This window comes from Dama dama, chromosome 23 (assembly GCF_033118175.1).
Source record: "Dama dama isolate Ldn47 chromosome 23, ASM3311817v1, whole genome shotgun sequence".
NCBI classification, from domain to species: Eukaryota; Metazoa; Chordata; class Mammalia; order Artiodactyla; family Cervidae; genus Dama; species Dama dama.
Window position 1 is genome coordinate 24,382,195 of NC_083703.1, and position 14,606 is coordinate 24,396,800.

The 14,606-nt window shown below is 36.6% G+C and overlaps 1 pseudogene; it reads right to left on the reverse strand.

Moving 5' to 3' along the window:
• Positions 1 to 280: 280 nt before the first annotated feature.
• Positions 281 to 758, reverse strand: LOC133044240 (large ribosomal subunit protein eL31-like; annotated as a pseudogene).
• Positions 759 to 14,606: the final 13,848 nt, after the last annotated feature.

Sequence of the window (14,606 nt, forward strand, 5' to 3'; positions counted from 1 at the left end):
GGGTTAAGAAGACAAATTACCCAAAATCAAGCTCAATGATGGAGATGAAGCTGCACACTCTCTCTTTTTTAAAATATTTACTTATTTGGCTATTGGGTCTTAGTTGTGGCACTAGGGCTCTCTAGTTGTGATGCACGGCTCCAGAGCACACAGGCTCACCAGGAGTTGAATCCATATCGCCTGCATTGCAAGGCAGATTCTTAACCTCTGGACCACCAGGGAAGTCCCCCAGATCAGTACACTCTTTTTTTCTTGGCAATTCAATAACTTTATTGGACAATCAGCAATTAGGTCTCAACCACACTAACTGTCTGAGATTTTTGAAAGTGGCGACAGGCATGTGAGTAACCAATGTGTAGAGCTTGTTTGGTTAGCCTCCATCTTTATTACATTTTCTGAACAACTGCACACAGATTAGTATGGGACATCCCTTATATCTTTGACCCAAATGTCTTTGTTGAGCCTGGTGTAGATGCTCACATCCGGTGTCCCCATCTCATTCATGGCAAATTTCTGTATTTCTTGGAGTGCCCAAGGGACAGGCTTCTTGAAACCCACATCATGGATGCACTGTGAATGCTGACAGCATATTCTCTGGTCACCACCTTGTTGATGGCAGGCTGGCCCTTCTTCTCACTGCCCTTTTTAGCAGGAGCCATCACCCCATAGCGCCAGGGTACTGGTTTGGATTGGAAAGCCCAAACCCGTAAACTCCTAAGTCATTATTCTTTATTCCAAGATTTAAGTGCCAGTATCTACTTTATTTCATTGAGCACCACTTCTCAGCTATCTTGCAGACAAATGACTGGGAGTCCACATGAGCGGGTTAGGGGGAGGTGTCAGAATTAGACACACTTAGATAGTCCATTGACTAGCTAGGTGATCTAAAAGAAAAAAACAAACCTCTTAACCTTCAGCAGTCTCAGATTCCTTACCTGTAAAATGTGGGGACCAGTACTTACTTTTTTATGACCTAAGTGAAAGACATAGTTCATGGAGTCACAAGGGTCAGATACAACTTAGCAAATGAACAACACAATGCGAAGAAGCAGGAGAGAAGGTTGATGAGCAAGTATTAGATGTAGGTTATAGTCCTAGATTTTGTTTTGGGTGGTGGGATCATAGGTGTTTATGACTTTATTGAAAATCAATAATTAAATAAATAAACAAATATGGATCACAAGCAAGCTAAAGATTATTTTAATACAATTCTGTGCACTGAGACCTTGATAATAATATGTATAAGAGTATTAATAGTAACAATTGTACTATGTCTTTTGCAGGGTTTTTGTTGGCTTTAAGTAACATGTGGGGTGTTTAGCACATTTTAACTTCTCTATAAAAATAGCTGCAAGTATTATGTCAGGGGGTGAGTGACAATGGGTGAGGAGGGGGAACAGTATGCTGAAGAAATGATGATGTCTCATAAAGAATGGTCCTTTTCTGTTTACTAACCTAAAACTCAGAACATTAAAATTATATCTAAATGACTAGACTCCCTCTCACAAACTAGATCATTAACACATCATTTTAAAGTCTAATCCTATGGGACATATAATCTAGAGTTATGGTACTAATGAGGCTTCCCCAGTGGCTCAGCGATAAGGAATCTGTCTGCAATGCAGGAGATGCAGCAGGAGCCTCAGGTTCAATCCCTGGATGGGAAAGCTCCCCTAGAGAAGAAAATGGCAACCCACTCCAGTATTCTTGCCTGGGAAATTCCATGGACTGTAGCCTGCCAGGCTCCTCTGTTATAAAGAATCAGACATGGCTGATTGACTGAACAACAACAAAGGTACTACTGAAATAGTTGCTTGTTTATTTGTTTTTTATTAAAGCATGGTCCTACCTTCAAGAAGCTTACATTATTTAGGGTAAGAGGGAAACAGTACTTCAACATGAAACAATTACAAAACCGGAATGTACCAGAATGTGCTACCAGAATGTGATATGAATGACAATTCCTTAAAGGAATCCAGACAGAAGAGAAGGCTTCCTAAAATAAGAAGCTAAGCTTCAAGAAGGGTAGGATCTAAAGATGCGTGAAGACTGGGTGAAGCACAATTTCACCTTTAAGAGAAGGCTTTTCTTTCTATTCTCTCCAGAATCTAGAGGTCATATTTGGCCCTTACAGCCATTAGCTTTCCATTACCAACAAAAGCAGTGTGCCCAAGGAGAAAATAAGAACAAGGTAGTGGTTTGTCCCCAGATTATATTAAACAATTTCATTTTCTTGCTTCTTAATTACTAATCTCATTTTAAAATAGATTCTAAAACACTGCTTATAGGTAAAGTTGACAGAGACAGGCACTGAGGCAGAAAAGAAGTGCCAGGTATTAGATCAAGTGCAATGCTTGGTTGTATCTGAGATTGAAATCACATAAGAATATGAGCAATTCTGGTAGACTGAATGAAGAGACACATTGATATATGGGGGGTGGGGGTGGGGAAAGGAACATTAAAGAGGAGAGTGAAAAAGTTGGCTTAAAACTCAAATTCAGAAAACTAAGGTCATGGCATCTGGTCTTATCACTCCATAGCAAATAGATGGGGAAACAGTGGAAACAGTGACAGACTTTACTTTGGGGGGCTCCAAAATCACTGCAGATGGTGACTGCAGCCATGAAATTAAAAGACGCTTACTCCTTGGAAGAAAAGGTATGACCAACCTAGACAGCATACTAAAAAGCAGAGACATTACTTTGCCAACAAAGGTCCATCTAGTCAAGTCTATGGTTTTTCCAGTAGTCATGTATGGATGTGAGAATTGGACTATAAAGAAAGCTGAGTGCCAAAGAATTGATGCTTTTGAACTGTGGTATTGGAGAAGACTCTTGAGAGTCCCTTGGACTGCAAGGAGATCCAACCAGTCCATTTTGAAGGAAATCAGTCCTGAATATTCATTGGAAGGACTGATGTTGAATCTGAAACTCCAATACTTTGGCCACCTGATGCAAAGAACTGTGTCATTGGAAAAGACCCTGATGTTGGGAAAGATTGAAGGCGGGAGGAGAAGGGGATGACAGAGGATCAGATGGTTGGATGGCATCACTAACTCAATGGACATGAATTTGAGTAAACTCTGGGAGTTGGTGATGGACAGGGAGGCCTGGTGTGCTGCAGTCCATGGGGTCACAAAGAGTCGGACACGGCTGAGTGACTGAACTGAACTGAACTGAACTGAAAGACAGTAAGATACAAAAGTAAAAACAGCAAATAATTTTGTCTTTATAGGTTATTAAAATATGGCATAAAACACATAATTTTGATGAGAGGGTATCCATTTTAATTAGTCAAACTGCCAGTAGTAAAAATTAATTGCATGTAAATTAATTACATATATATAATTTAGATGAATAACAAAAAATACTGAAATTCTAAGATCTCCCTAAATAATTTTACTTAGTTTAATGAGTAACCATCTTAGGAAATACATATTATACTAAAACATAGCCAGTGTACATACACAGAAAAGAAGCTATTCTAAAATATAAAATAAAAATGTAGGAAAAAAGTTAGTTAAGGATTTGATTGAAACATATAAAGTTGTAAAGGATAGAGTGAAAACTGATCTAGATCACCAGCTTTCTACTCCCAACACAACCAAGAGCTAACAGTTTTGATGAAATTTTAAAATAGTAACTTCAGCAGAGGAAGAAGTACAGAAAAACTACACAGGATATGAGAACTGTGTCTCAAATCTCCCAGCATGAACAATCATATAAACAAATTTATTTAAGTAAAAATAGTGTGCTAGTTTGAAGAGGTGACATTTAACAAACATTAACAGATACATATTCATCAAATATTTATTAAGCTCTTGCTGTGAACAAAATAGTTTCTTCTTTTATTGAACTTATATTCTACTGAGAGAGACAAAAAACAATCAAGTAAAGAATCAAAACAATCATGTAATTTCAGATTGTGATAAATGCTGTGAAGAAAACAAACAAGGAAATAAGATAGAGAGTGACTGGGGATGTGGTAAGGTGGGGTGCAAATTTAGACACTGTGGTCAGAGAAAATTTCTCTGAGGTTATATTTGAGCATAGATCTGAGCGATAAGGAGAAACCAGCCATGAAAACATCTAGAGGTGCAATTTTCCAGGCTACTTAACACGTATAAATGTCCCATACTAAGATAGATAGAAAGATGGGGGGTTGGATGGGTGGATGGAGAGACTGGATGGATAGATACATAACTTATCTATACAGAACACTCCACACATAAAAAACACACAGAACACTACCCCAAAGCAGCAGAATACACATTTCCTCAAGTGGACATGGGACACTCCAGGACAGATCATATATTAGGCCATAATAAATCTTAGTAAATTCAAAAAGACTGAAAGCATACAAAATATCTTTTCTGATAATAATGAAATGAAACTGGAAATCAATAACAAAAGGAAAATCAGAATATTCAAAAATACGTGGAAATTAAACAATACACTCTTGAGCAACCAATGAGTCAAGAAATCACAAGAGAAATTAGAAAATACTTTGAACTAAATGAAAACAAAACTTCACATACCAAAACATATGGGATTCAGTGAAAGCAATGCTAAGAGAGAAATTTATAGCTGTAAAGCATACATTAAAAAAAGAAGAAAAATTTCAAATCTGTAACCTAACTTTATACCTTAAGGAACTAGAAAAGAAAGGGCAAGCTAAACTCAAAACTAGCAGATAAAAAGAAATAATAAAGATTAGGGCAGAGATAAGTAAAATACAGCATAGAAAAACAATAGCAAAACCCAATGAAACCAAGGTTGATTCTTTGAAAAGATCAACAAACTTGACAACTTCAGCTAGACTAAGGAAAGAAGACAGAAGACTCAAATTATTGAAAATATAAGTGAAAGTGGGAACATGACTACCAATTACACAGCAATAAAAAGAATTATAAAAAAAATACTATGAACAATTACACACTAACTCATTGGGTAACCTAGATGAAATGGAAAAATTCCTAGAAACACACATCTACCAAAACTGAATCATAAATAAACAAAATCTGAATAGATTTGTAACTAATGAGATTGAACTGGTAGTCAAAAAACCACTCAACAGAAAAAGGCCTTGGACCAAATGATTTCACTGGTGAATTCTACCATACATTTTAAAAATTAACACCTATCCTTTTCAAATGTTTCCAGAAAAAAAAAAAACAAAAACTGGAGAGACGACTTTCTAACTCACCCACTAGACCAGCATTACCCTGATAAATGGAGTAAGACAAAGACATTTTAAGGACAAAGGACACCAATATCCCGATGAGATATTGCAAAACCCGCAAAAGAATTCTAGCAAAGTGAATTCAGCTGCATTTTAAAAGGATTAAACATCATGAGCAGGTGGGATTTATTCCTGGAATGCAAGAATGTTTGAACATATGAAAAATCAACCAATGTAATTAACATGCCACATTAATAAAATGAAAGGAAAAAACTTCACATGATCATCTCAACTGATGCAGAAAAAACATTTGGTAAAACCCAACATTCTTTATGACAAATACTCTCAATAAACTAGGAATAGAAGGAAACTTCCTTGACATGATACAGTCCATTTTTAATGCCTGCATTTACAGATATACATTTCTCTCTTAGAACTGCTTTCAATTCATCCCATAAATTTTGGTATGTGGAGCTTTGTTTTCTTTTGGCTCAAAGTATTTTCTAACTTCCCTTGTGATTTCTTCTTTCACCCGTTAGTTTCTCAAGAGAGTCTTGTTTAATTTCCACATATTTGTGAATTTTCCTGTTTTCCTTTTGTTACTGATTTCTAGTTTTATTTCATTATTATCAGAAAAGATACTTTGTATGATTTCAACCTTTTTAAATTTATGAAGACTTCTTTTATGGCCTAACATATGGTTTATCCTGGTGAATGTTCCACATCCACTTGAGAAAAACATGTATTCTGCTGCTGTTTACTATTCATTTTTTAAAATGTATTTTATTTAAGTAGAGTTGATTTACAATGTTGTGTTCATTTCTGTTGTGATTCATGTATACATATATTTTTTCTTTTACATATTCTTTTCCATAGTGGTTTATAATAGGATATTGAATATAGTTTCCTGTACTGTACAGTAGAGCTTTGTTATTTATCTATTCTATATATAATACTTCACATTTGCTAATCCAAATCACCTAGCCTTAATTTATTCTCTATTTTCATAATTACATTGGATGTTGAAGTTTGTCAAATATTTCTTTCTGCATATATTAAATCACTATAAATATTTTCCCCTTCAGGTTATTAATAACACATAATGTATTAATAGTTTTCCTAATACCAACCTACCCTTGCAGTTCAGGGAGGAGTTGATTTGGTAATGGCATATTTTCTTAAGCACTGCTGAACTACAACTGCCATTGTTTTATTAAAGTTTTTACTTAAATATTGATAAGTGAGTTGGTTCTATCTTGTCAGATTTTGATGCTAGTGTCAGACTTTCTTTGCAAGTGTAACTTGAAGGATTTCTTTTTTTGAAATCAGTCAATTCTATCCAATTTACCTCTTTCTTTAAAAAAAATTGAAGAATTAACAGTAATGGCCTGGAGATTTTAAAGAGGAAGTTCTTGTATAAATTTCTCAATTGCTATATGTCTGTTTAGGTTTGCCTACATTGGCTGTTATTCAGTATTTTTCATTTATATTTTCAAATGATTTTTTTTCAGAATTTTAAATTTCCTCTATATCAATAGTTACTTCCTCTTTTTCATTTTTAACTTTTTAGAGATGTATTTGTCCTTTTTTCCCATTTCCTTTTATTTTTACTACTATACTAGCAAGTGGTTTATCTTGTTTTTATTTCCCTTTTTGTTATGTCCTCTTCAAAGAATCTGCTCCTTTTGGGCAATTGAACTGTATTTCATTCTTCTAAATGCATGGTTTGATTTTGTGAGTTTTTTCTTTTACCTCTCTAGGACATTGTGTAATGGGTGAACTTACTCTCATAAGTTTATATGTATTGTTATAAGAAATATATTTAATATTTATTATTTCAAGTTTTCTACTATGTGGACAATTTTTAAAGTCTTTATTGAATTTGTTACAATACTGCTTCTGCTTTCTGTTTTGGTTTTTTAACTGCTAGGCATGTGAGATCTTAGTTCTCTGATGAGGGATCAAACGCACACACACTGCATTGAAAGATGGAGTCTTAACCACTGGACCTCCAGTTTACTATTTCTATTTCCCAAGTTTTCTATTACGTACTGCTGCTACTACTAAGTCACTTCAGTCATGTCCGACTCTGTGCGACCCCATCCCTGGGATTCTCCAGGCAAGAACACTGGAGTGGGTTGCCATTTCCTTCTCCAATGCATAAAAGTGAAAAGTGAAAGTGAAGTCGCTCAGTCATGTCTGACTCTTCACGACCCCATGGACTGCAGCCTACCAGGCTCCTCCATCCATGGGATTTTCCAGGCAAGAGTACTGGAGTGGGTTGCCATTGCCTTCTCCGCTATTACGTACTACCAATTGCTAAATGTAATATTTTTTCTGTATTTGGTTATATAGATGTGTGTGTGTGTTTATTTGGATAATTTTGAAAGTTTATTATCTACTTTTGGGGTTTTCTTAATCTTTTGCAATCATTATAACTTTATTTAGTATCATTAACTCTATTTCTTGATTTAGTGACTTCAGACCTGTATCAGTTAAGTCTCAGTTATAGAAGAATATCAAAGAAATGATCACAAGTAAATCTCTTCCCATGTCCCTCCCTCCCCCTCCACTCCTGATTTCAATTGTTGTATTACCATTTCTTTTACCTTGTTATGATTTATAACACTAACATTCTGTGATCATATTTTCCATAATTTCTTTCTTAATTCTGTATTTAAATTAATAGTTTTATCACCAGTCTTCTTATTATGCGTCTCTCTTTACTTTTTGGTTATTTGGCTTTGATTATTCTTGTCTTTCTAAAAGGTCGTGTAGGTCTTGGCTTATTTATGACAGATTGTCTACTTGCCTATTTCTTGCCTTCATATTTGAAAGTCACCTTGATTAAGAAAATCATTCTTGGATCTCACCTTCCTTTTCTCAGCACTTTTCAGACAATGAATAATTCTTAGAGAAGTCTGAAGCTATCCTGATTTTTCCTCCTGGCAAATAATTAGTACCTGTCTGGATATGTAAAGAATTTTATCTTCATCAGTGAAATGAAAAATCATTAGAATATATCTGTTTGGCTGTTCCTATAACATTTTCTTCTAGAACAAGATATTCTAACAATCTTCGTTCATCTAATCAGGAAAATTCTCTTCTTTTGGCATTTTCTGTACAATTTAAGTACAATTTCTGTTACATTTGTGTTATTTCTCCAATTCTAAGGCCTCAGTTACCTTTACTCTAATTAGCCTTTTGTCTTTTCAAATATCTTTCTTTCTATGTAAGTTGCTTTCATTTGTTTTTTTTTTTTTTTTCACTACCCCCTCATAGGGTTGTTGTGAAATTTCCACGAGCACCATCTAGATGCTTCAGTAGACCCATCTCCTGGTCAGTGATGACGTAGCTGCTTTTTAATTCTCTAACTACCACCACCCACCTACCTACCTACCCTGATGTGAGAAAGGTCTGCAAAGGACAGCTGCTGCTGCTGCTAAGTCGCTTCAGTCGTGTCCGACTCTCTGCGACCCCATAGATGGCAGCCCACCAGGCTCCCCCATCCCTGGGATTCTCCAGGCAAGAACACTGGAGTGGGTTGCCATTTCCTTCTCCAATGCATGAAAGTGAAGTCGCTCAGTTGGGTCCGGTCCTTTGCGACCCCATGGACTGCAGCCTACCAGGCTCCTCCGCCCATGGGATTTTCCAGGCAAGAGTACTGGAGTGGGGTGCCATTGCCTTCTCCTCATTTGTTTTTTTAAAAAATCTGCAGACCCTGTGATTGTCAAGCCTTTCCCCTATATTAGTAATTGGCTTTATGTTGTGTCTGTTTTGTTCTCTGCTGTTTCTAATTTTTTTAATGGCTTTTAGGGGCGTTGTTTTGGCTCCCAATTTGTTCCTAAACCATGTGTCATAGTTTGCATTCCCCAGAAGCAGACCCAGGAATATGAGTGCAAACAATTTATTTGAGAGGTAATTTCAGGAAACACTAATAAAGGGGTGGGGAAGTAAGACATGAAAGGGAAAGAATCCAATCATGTTAGCAAGGAGGTAAGTGAACAGCTGGAGTTAAAACTTACTAGAGGGAGTCCTTTGAGACACTGCAGAACACGGCTCAGCATTATCCCAACCAGGAGGAAAAGAAGCTGGGGTAGTCATCCAACAAATTCTTGTCTGTCACTGGTTCTAGGCTGTTCTTGGGAGCATTAAGATTCTGATACTTCTCACTTGCGCTTCCCTGGTGGGCTCAGTGGTGAAGAACCCACCTGCCACTGCAGGAGATGCAGGTTTCAATCCCTGGGTTGGGAAGATCCCCTGGAGAAGGAAAAAGCAACCTACTGCAGTATTCTTACTTGGGAAATCCCATGGACAGAAGGAACCTGGTGGGCTATAGTCCATGGGGTTGCAAAGAGTTGGACATGACTTAGTGACTAAACAACAACTTTTCACTTGCCCCGAATGTGAACTGGGCAGACTGCTTTGATAGAAAAATGACCTGTGGCGGAGTGTCACAGGTAGTCTCTGGAATCACAGTTTATAAAGAAGAGATGTATTGAGGGCAAGACTGCAGGGACATGGGTGGGATACTGACAGTAAACTCTTTTTTCATCTTTGTGTTGGTGCTTCATCTTATTTTTTATTTTTCCTATTTTAAAAAAAATTTCATAGTCTCATTAAGTACTTCTATAGCCTGACTGTCCAACATAGGGGACCACTGTCTACAAGTGACCAATGAAAAACTCTTCTTTTTACAACTAATCTTAATTGAGATATGCTCTAAGTGTAAAATGCATGCCAGATTCAGTCTTACTAGGGATAAAATATAAAATAGCTCCTTAGTAATCTTTATATTGATTATATGTTGAAATAATAATATTTTGGATATACTGGGCTAAATAAAAGATATTAAAACTAATTTCATATGTTGTTAAAAATATTTTCAAATTGTCTACTAGTTTTTTTTAATTACATGTATTCTTCAAGAACAGATTTTTCATCTCTACTTTACTTGGGAGGGTGGCCGATTTAGTAAGTTTACTCAAATACCATACTATCTTTTCATTTGTTTTTTCACCTGACTTATACTTAAATTGTGCATATCTGTCCAAAAATTCTATTTCTGCTTCTATAATACAGGAACATTCTTTTAACATTCAGTGGGGTTGTTAATTTTATGTTAATTTAATATTTTACTTATTTACACTTATAAAAAAGGAAATTTTACTTCCGGCCAAGTAATTGGTCCCTGTCAACTCACAGGGACCAGATTTACCCTCTCCGGATGCTCTTCCTGACACCAGCTGGGTCCTACGAAATTCAATTCAGAGACTAACTACTTGCAGTTAGCAGCAGGCTCCACACATCTAAGGGCTTAGTCCTAAGACAGCCCCCACTCCAGATGCCAATCACAGATACTTCTGATGAACAAGCTTACGGAAGAAAGCAAAGAGGAACTAAAAAGCCTCTTGATGACAGTTAAAGAGAAGAATGAAAATGCTGGTTTAAAACTCAACATCCAGTCCCGTCACTTCATGGCAAACAGATGGGGAAACAATGGAAACAGCCACAGACTTTATTTTCTTGGGCTCCAAAATCACTGCAGATGGTGACTGCAGCCATGAAATTAAAAGAGACTTGGTCCTGCGAAGAAAAACTATGACAAACCTAGACAATGTATTACAAAGCAGAGACATTACTTTGCCAACAAAGGTCCATCTGGTCAAAGCTATGTTTTTTTCCAGTAGTCATGTATGGATGTGAGAGTTGAACCATAAAGAAGTATGAACACCAAAGAATTGATGCTTTTGAACTGTGGTGTTGGAGAAGACTTTTTGAGAGTCCCTTGTACTGCAAGGAGATCAAACCTGTCAATCCTAAAGGAAATCAACCCTGAATATTCATTGGAGGGACTGATGCTAAACTGAAGCTCCAATATTTTGGAAACCTGATGCAAAGAGCTGACTCATTAGTAAAGACCCTGATGCTGGGAAAGATTAAAGGCAGGAGGAGAAGGGGGCAACAGAGGATAAGATGGTTGGATGGCATCACCAACTCAATGGACATGAGTTTGAGCAAGCTCCAGAGACAGTGAAGGACAGGGAAGCCTGGTGTGTTGCAGTTCATTGGGTCGAAAAGAGTCAGACATGACTGAATGACTGAACAACAAACAAGATATAAACTACGGGCTCCGATGACCCCTCCTCAGGCTCCATCATTTGCTAGAATGGCTCACAAAACTCAGGGAAACACTTTACTTACATTTACTGGTTTATTATAAAGGGTACAACTCAGTAAGCACACTAATACATTGTTAATTTTATATTAAATATCACTCCCCTTATCCCTGTGTAAGGATAAACTAGTATCTACATATATTTTATGAATTCATGACATACCTAACATTTTTATATATATTTCTAGGCTACAAGGTTCATCTGTGAGGTGTTTTTGTTTTTTTTTTTTTTCAAATGGTTGTAAATCGCCAAAATTTTTTGCAATATACTTATTGAAAAAAAAAATCCTCATAGACGTGGACTTATGCAACTCAAACCCATGCTGTTCAAAAGTCAATTATAATTTGATCTTTAATAAAGATCAATCATTTGGTCTTTCTGGTGATCAGCCCCCTTCCGAAGCTCCACCCCTTGTCACCTCAGGAGCATAAACTCAGATGTGATGAAAGGGGCCTGCTATGAATAACAAAAGACACTCCTGTCTCTCAGGAAATGCCAAAGATTTTAGATGCTCTGTGCCAAGAACCAGGGGAAAAGACCAAATATTGTTTTTATTATACCACACCTTCAGACTAAAAAAAAAAAAACTCAGAACCAGACAAAATATATGAAATAATAGTTTTCAAGATATTGGGCTTCAACAGCAACAAAAAAGAATGATGAGTCCAGAGAGGCAGGAAAACACATGAAGTGAGTCTTACAATTATTCCATTACTGCCTGTTGAGAGATTCCAGGCCCCCATTCAGGAAACAAGAACTCAGATGGAGCTGAATAATCTCTCTAAAATGAGGTAAAGCTAGGAATGTGGGGAGTCCAAGGCAGCTAGATTCTCAGGGCAGACTAATGGAGAGGAAATAGCTGCAGAGAGAAGACCCTGGAGATCTACAGAGTGATCCCTTGAGTATTCAGCTTGTGTACTGATCAGTACATGCATGGAGAAAAATACCAAATGCCAAGAAAAGAACCATTCTTAAAGTATTAGAGGGGAAAACTCCCAGAACTCACACAGAACCAGGAATAGTTCTGGTTCCCACAATCCAGAGAGGGAATCCTCATAACTTGTGGGCCAAAATTAGCTGTAGACTAAACACTGCTCTGGTCCTGCCTAGCAAACCTTAAAAGTACAGCCCAAAAGGATTAAGCTGTTTTCAAGAAACTTACCCTTGTCTCAGGAAAAAAAAATCAAGAATATTTATAGTGATACAAAAATATCCCACATACAAGAAGATAAAATTCACAATGTTTGGCATCCAGCAAAAAATTACTGGGAATATAAGGAAGTAGGAGAATATGACTCATAATGAAGAGAAAAATCAATCAACTGAAAAAGACCCATATATGACACAAAGGATAGAATCAGTGTGCAAGAAATTGTTAGAGTTCCGGTACTCTATATATTCAGAAGTTAGAAGATGATTGAATATGTTAAGTGGAGACATGGAAGATATTTTAAAGACTCAAACCATACTTCAAGAGGTTGAAAACTCAATGTCTGAGATGAAAAATTCACTGGAATGGTATTAATGGCATATTAGACATTGCAGGTTAGTGAAATTGACTTTTTAGCGATTGAAATTATCCAAAAAGAAACACAAAGACTAAAAAAATAATGAACAGAACATCAGTGAGATATGGTAAAACTTCAGGTGGCCAAATACATGTGTAATTGGAGTCTACAGCAGGGGAAAAATAGTTAAGGGAAAAATGGCCCCAAATTTCCCAAATCTGATCAAATAAACCACAAAGCAAAGAAACTCAATGAACCCCAAACACAAGAAAAATAATGAGAGTTACACCAAGGTTTATCAAAACAAATTTCCCAAGACTGTTTACAAAGAACAATTACTAAAAGCAGCCAGAGAAGAAGGCACGTTATGCAGAGAAAAACAAATAAGGATGATAACAATCTCTCATAGGAAACAACGTGTCAGAAGTGTTGTAGCCACGCGGTCTGGGAAACAAACTCACTCAGAAGGACAATGCAGATAGTGGAGTGCAGTTTATTACACCGGCGGGCCCAAGGCACAGTCTCCTCTTAGCCAAGGACCCCGACCAGCATTTGTGAAAATCTTTTATACCCCATGTGTACATGTCCAAACCCACCACCCCAAATTCCTTGAGACTTACATAAGCTAAGGAAGGGTAAATACAACCCCCAAAACCCCATCACTCATGTGCCATGGGCTCAGACAGTTAAACGATTAGCCAATAATCAATAAACACGAGGTTACACTCCAACAGATACAGAAAAATTTATGGCCTGTCTGGAGAAAGGGGTGATTTGTGTATGTGTTCTTTTAGGCGATGAGTAACCTGGATTCGATCTTCAGGACTCCCCAGTCCGGAGGGGGTCTTATCCTTCTGTTGTCGTTTCCATAGACACTAAACACAGAGTTCACAGTCCATTGGAGAGGTGGCTGAGCATGATCAGCATGAACAGGCCTAAGATGGAGTCCAGGCCCTGTGAATTCCTTCTTCAGAAGCAGTTGAGTAAAACATTTAATGACCACCCCTTTAAATTACCAAACTAGAATTTTATAGACAACAAATACATCTTTCAAAATTGAAGGCAAAAGAAAGATTTTTTAAGAAGGAAAGATTTAATAACTAGCAGATCTGTACTATAAGAAATAATAAAAAGAAGTTTCCAGGCAGAAGGAAAAATGATATTAGATGGAAAACAGCAGGAGAAAACAGCACCAGAAAGGGAAACTGTGTGAGTAAATAAAACAGACTCTTTTTTATATTATTTAAATATCTTTAAAAGAAAATGAATTGTCGAGAGCAAAAATAACAACAATGTATTATGGAGCTGATATAACATGTGCAAAGTAAAATGTGTAATAACAAAAGCACAAAAGTCTGAGGGGGAAATGGAAACAGAATGCTGTAAAGCTCTTTATACTAAACATGAAGTAACATAATATAATTTAAGTAGACTCTTTTAAGTTAAAGATGGATACTATGAACTGTAAAGCAACATCTAAAAGAATACAATAAATTATAATTAAGACACAAACAAAGGAGATAATATAGAATGTTATCCAAACATTTAAGGAAGAAATAATACCAGTTATACACAAATACCCAGATAATTTTAAATAAAGCAGAATAAGAGAAAAGGGAAAGCAAAGAACAGATAGGAGAAAAAGAAACCAAATAGCAAGATGGACCAAATCATATCAATAAATGTAATGACCTAACCACTTGAAAGCTGAGTGCGGAAAAATTTATGCTTTTGAACT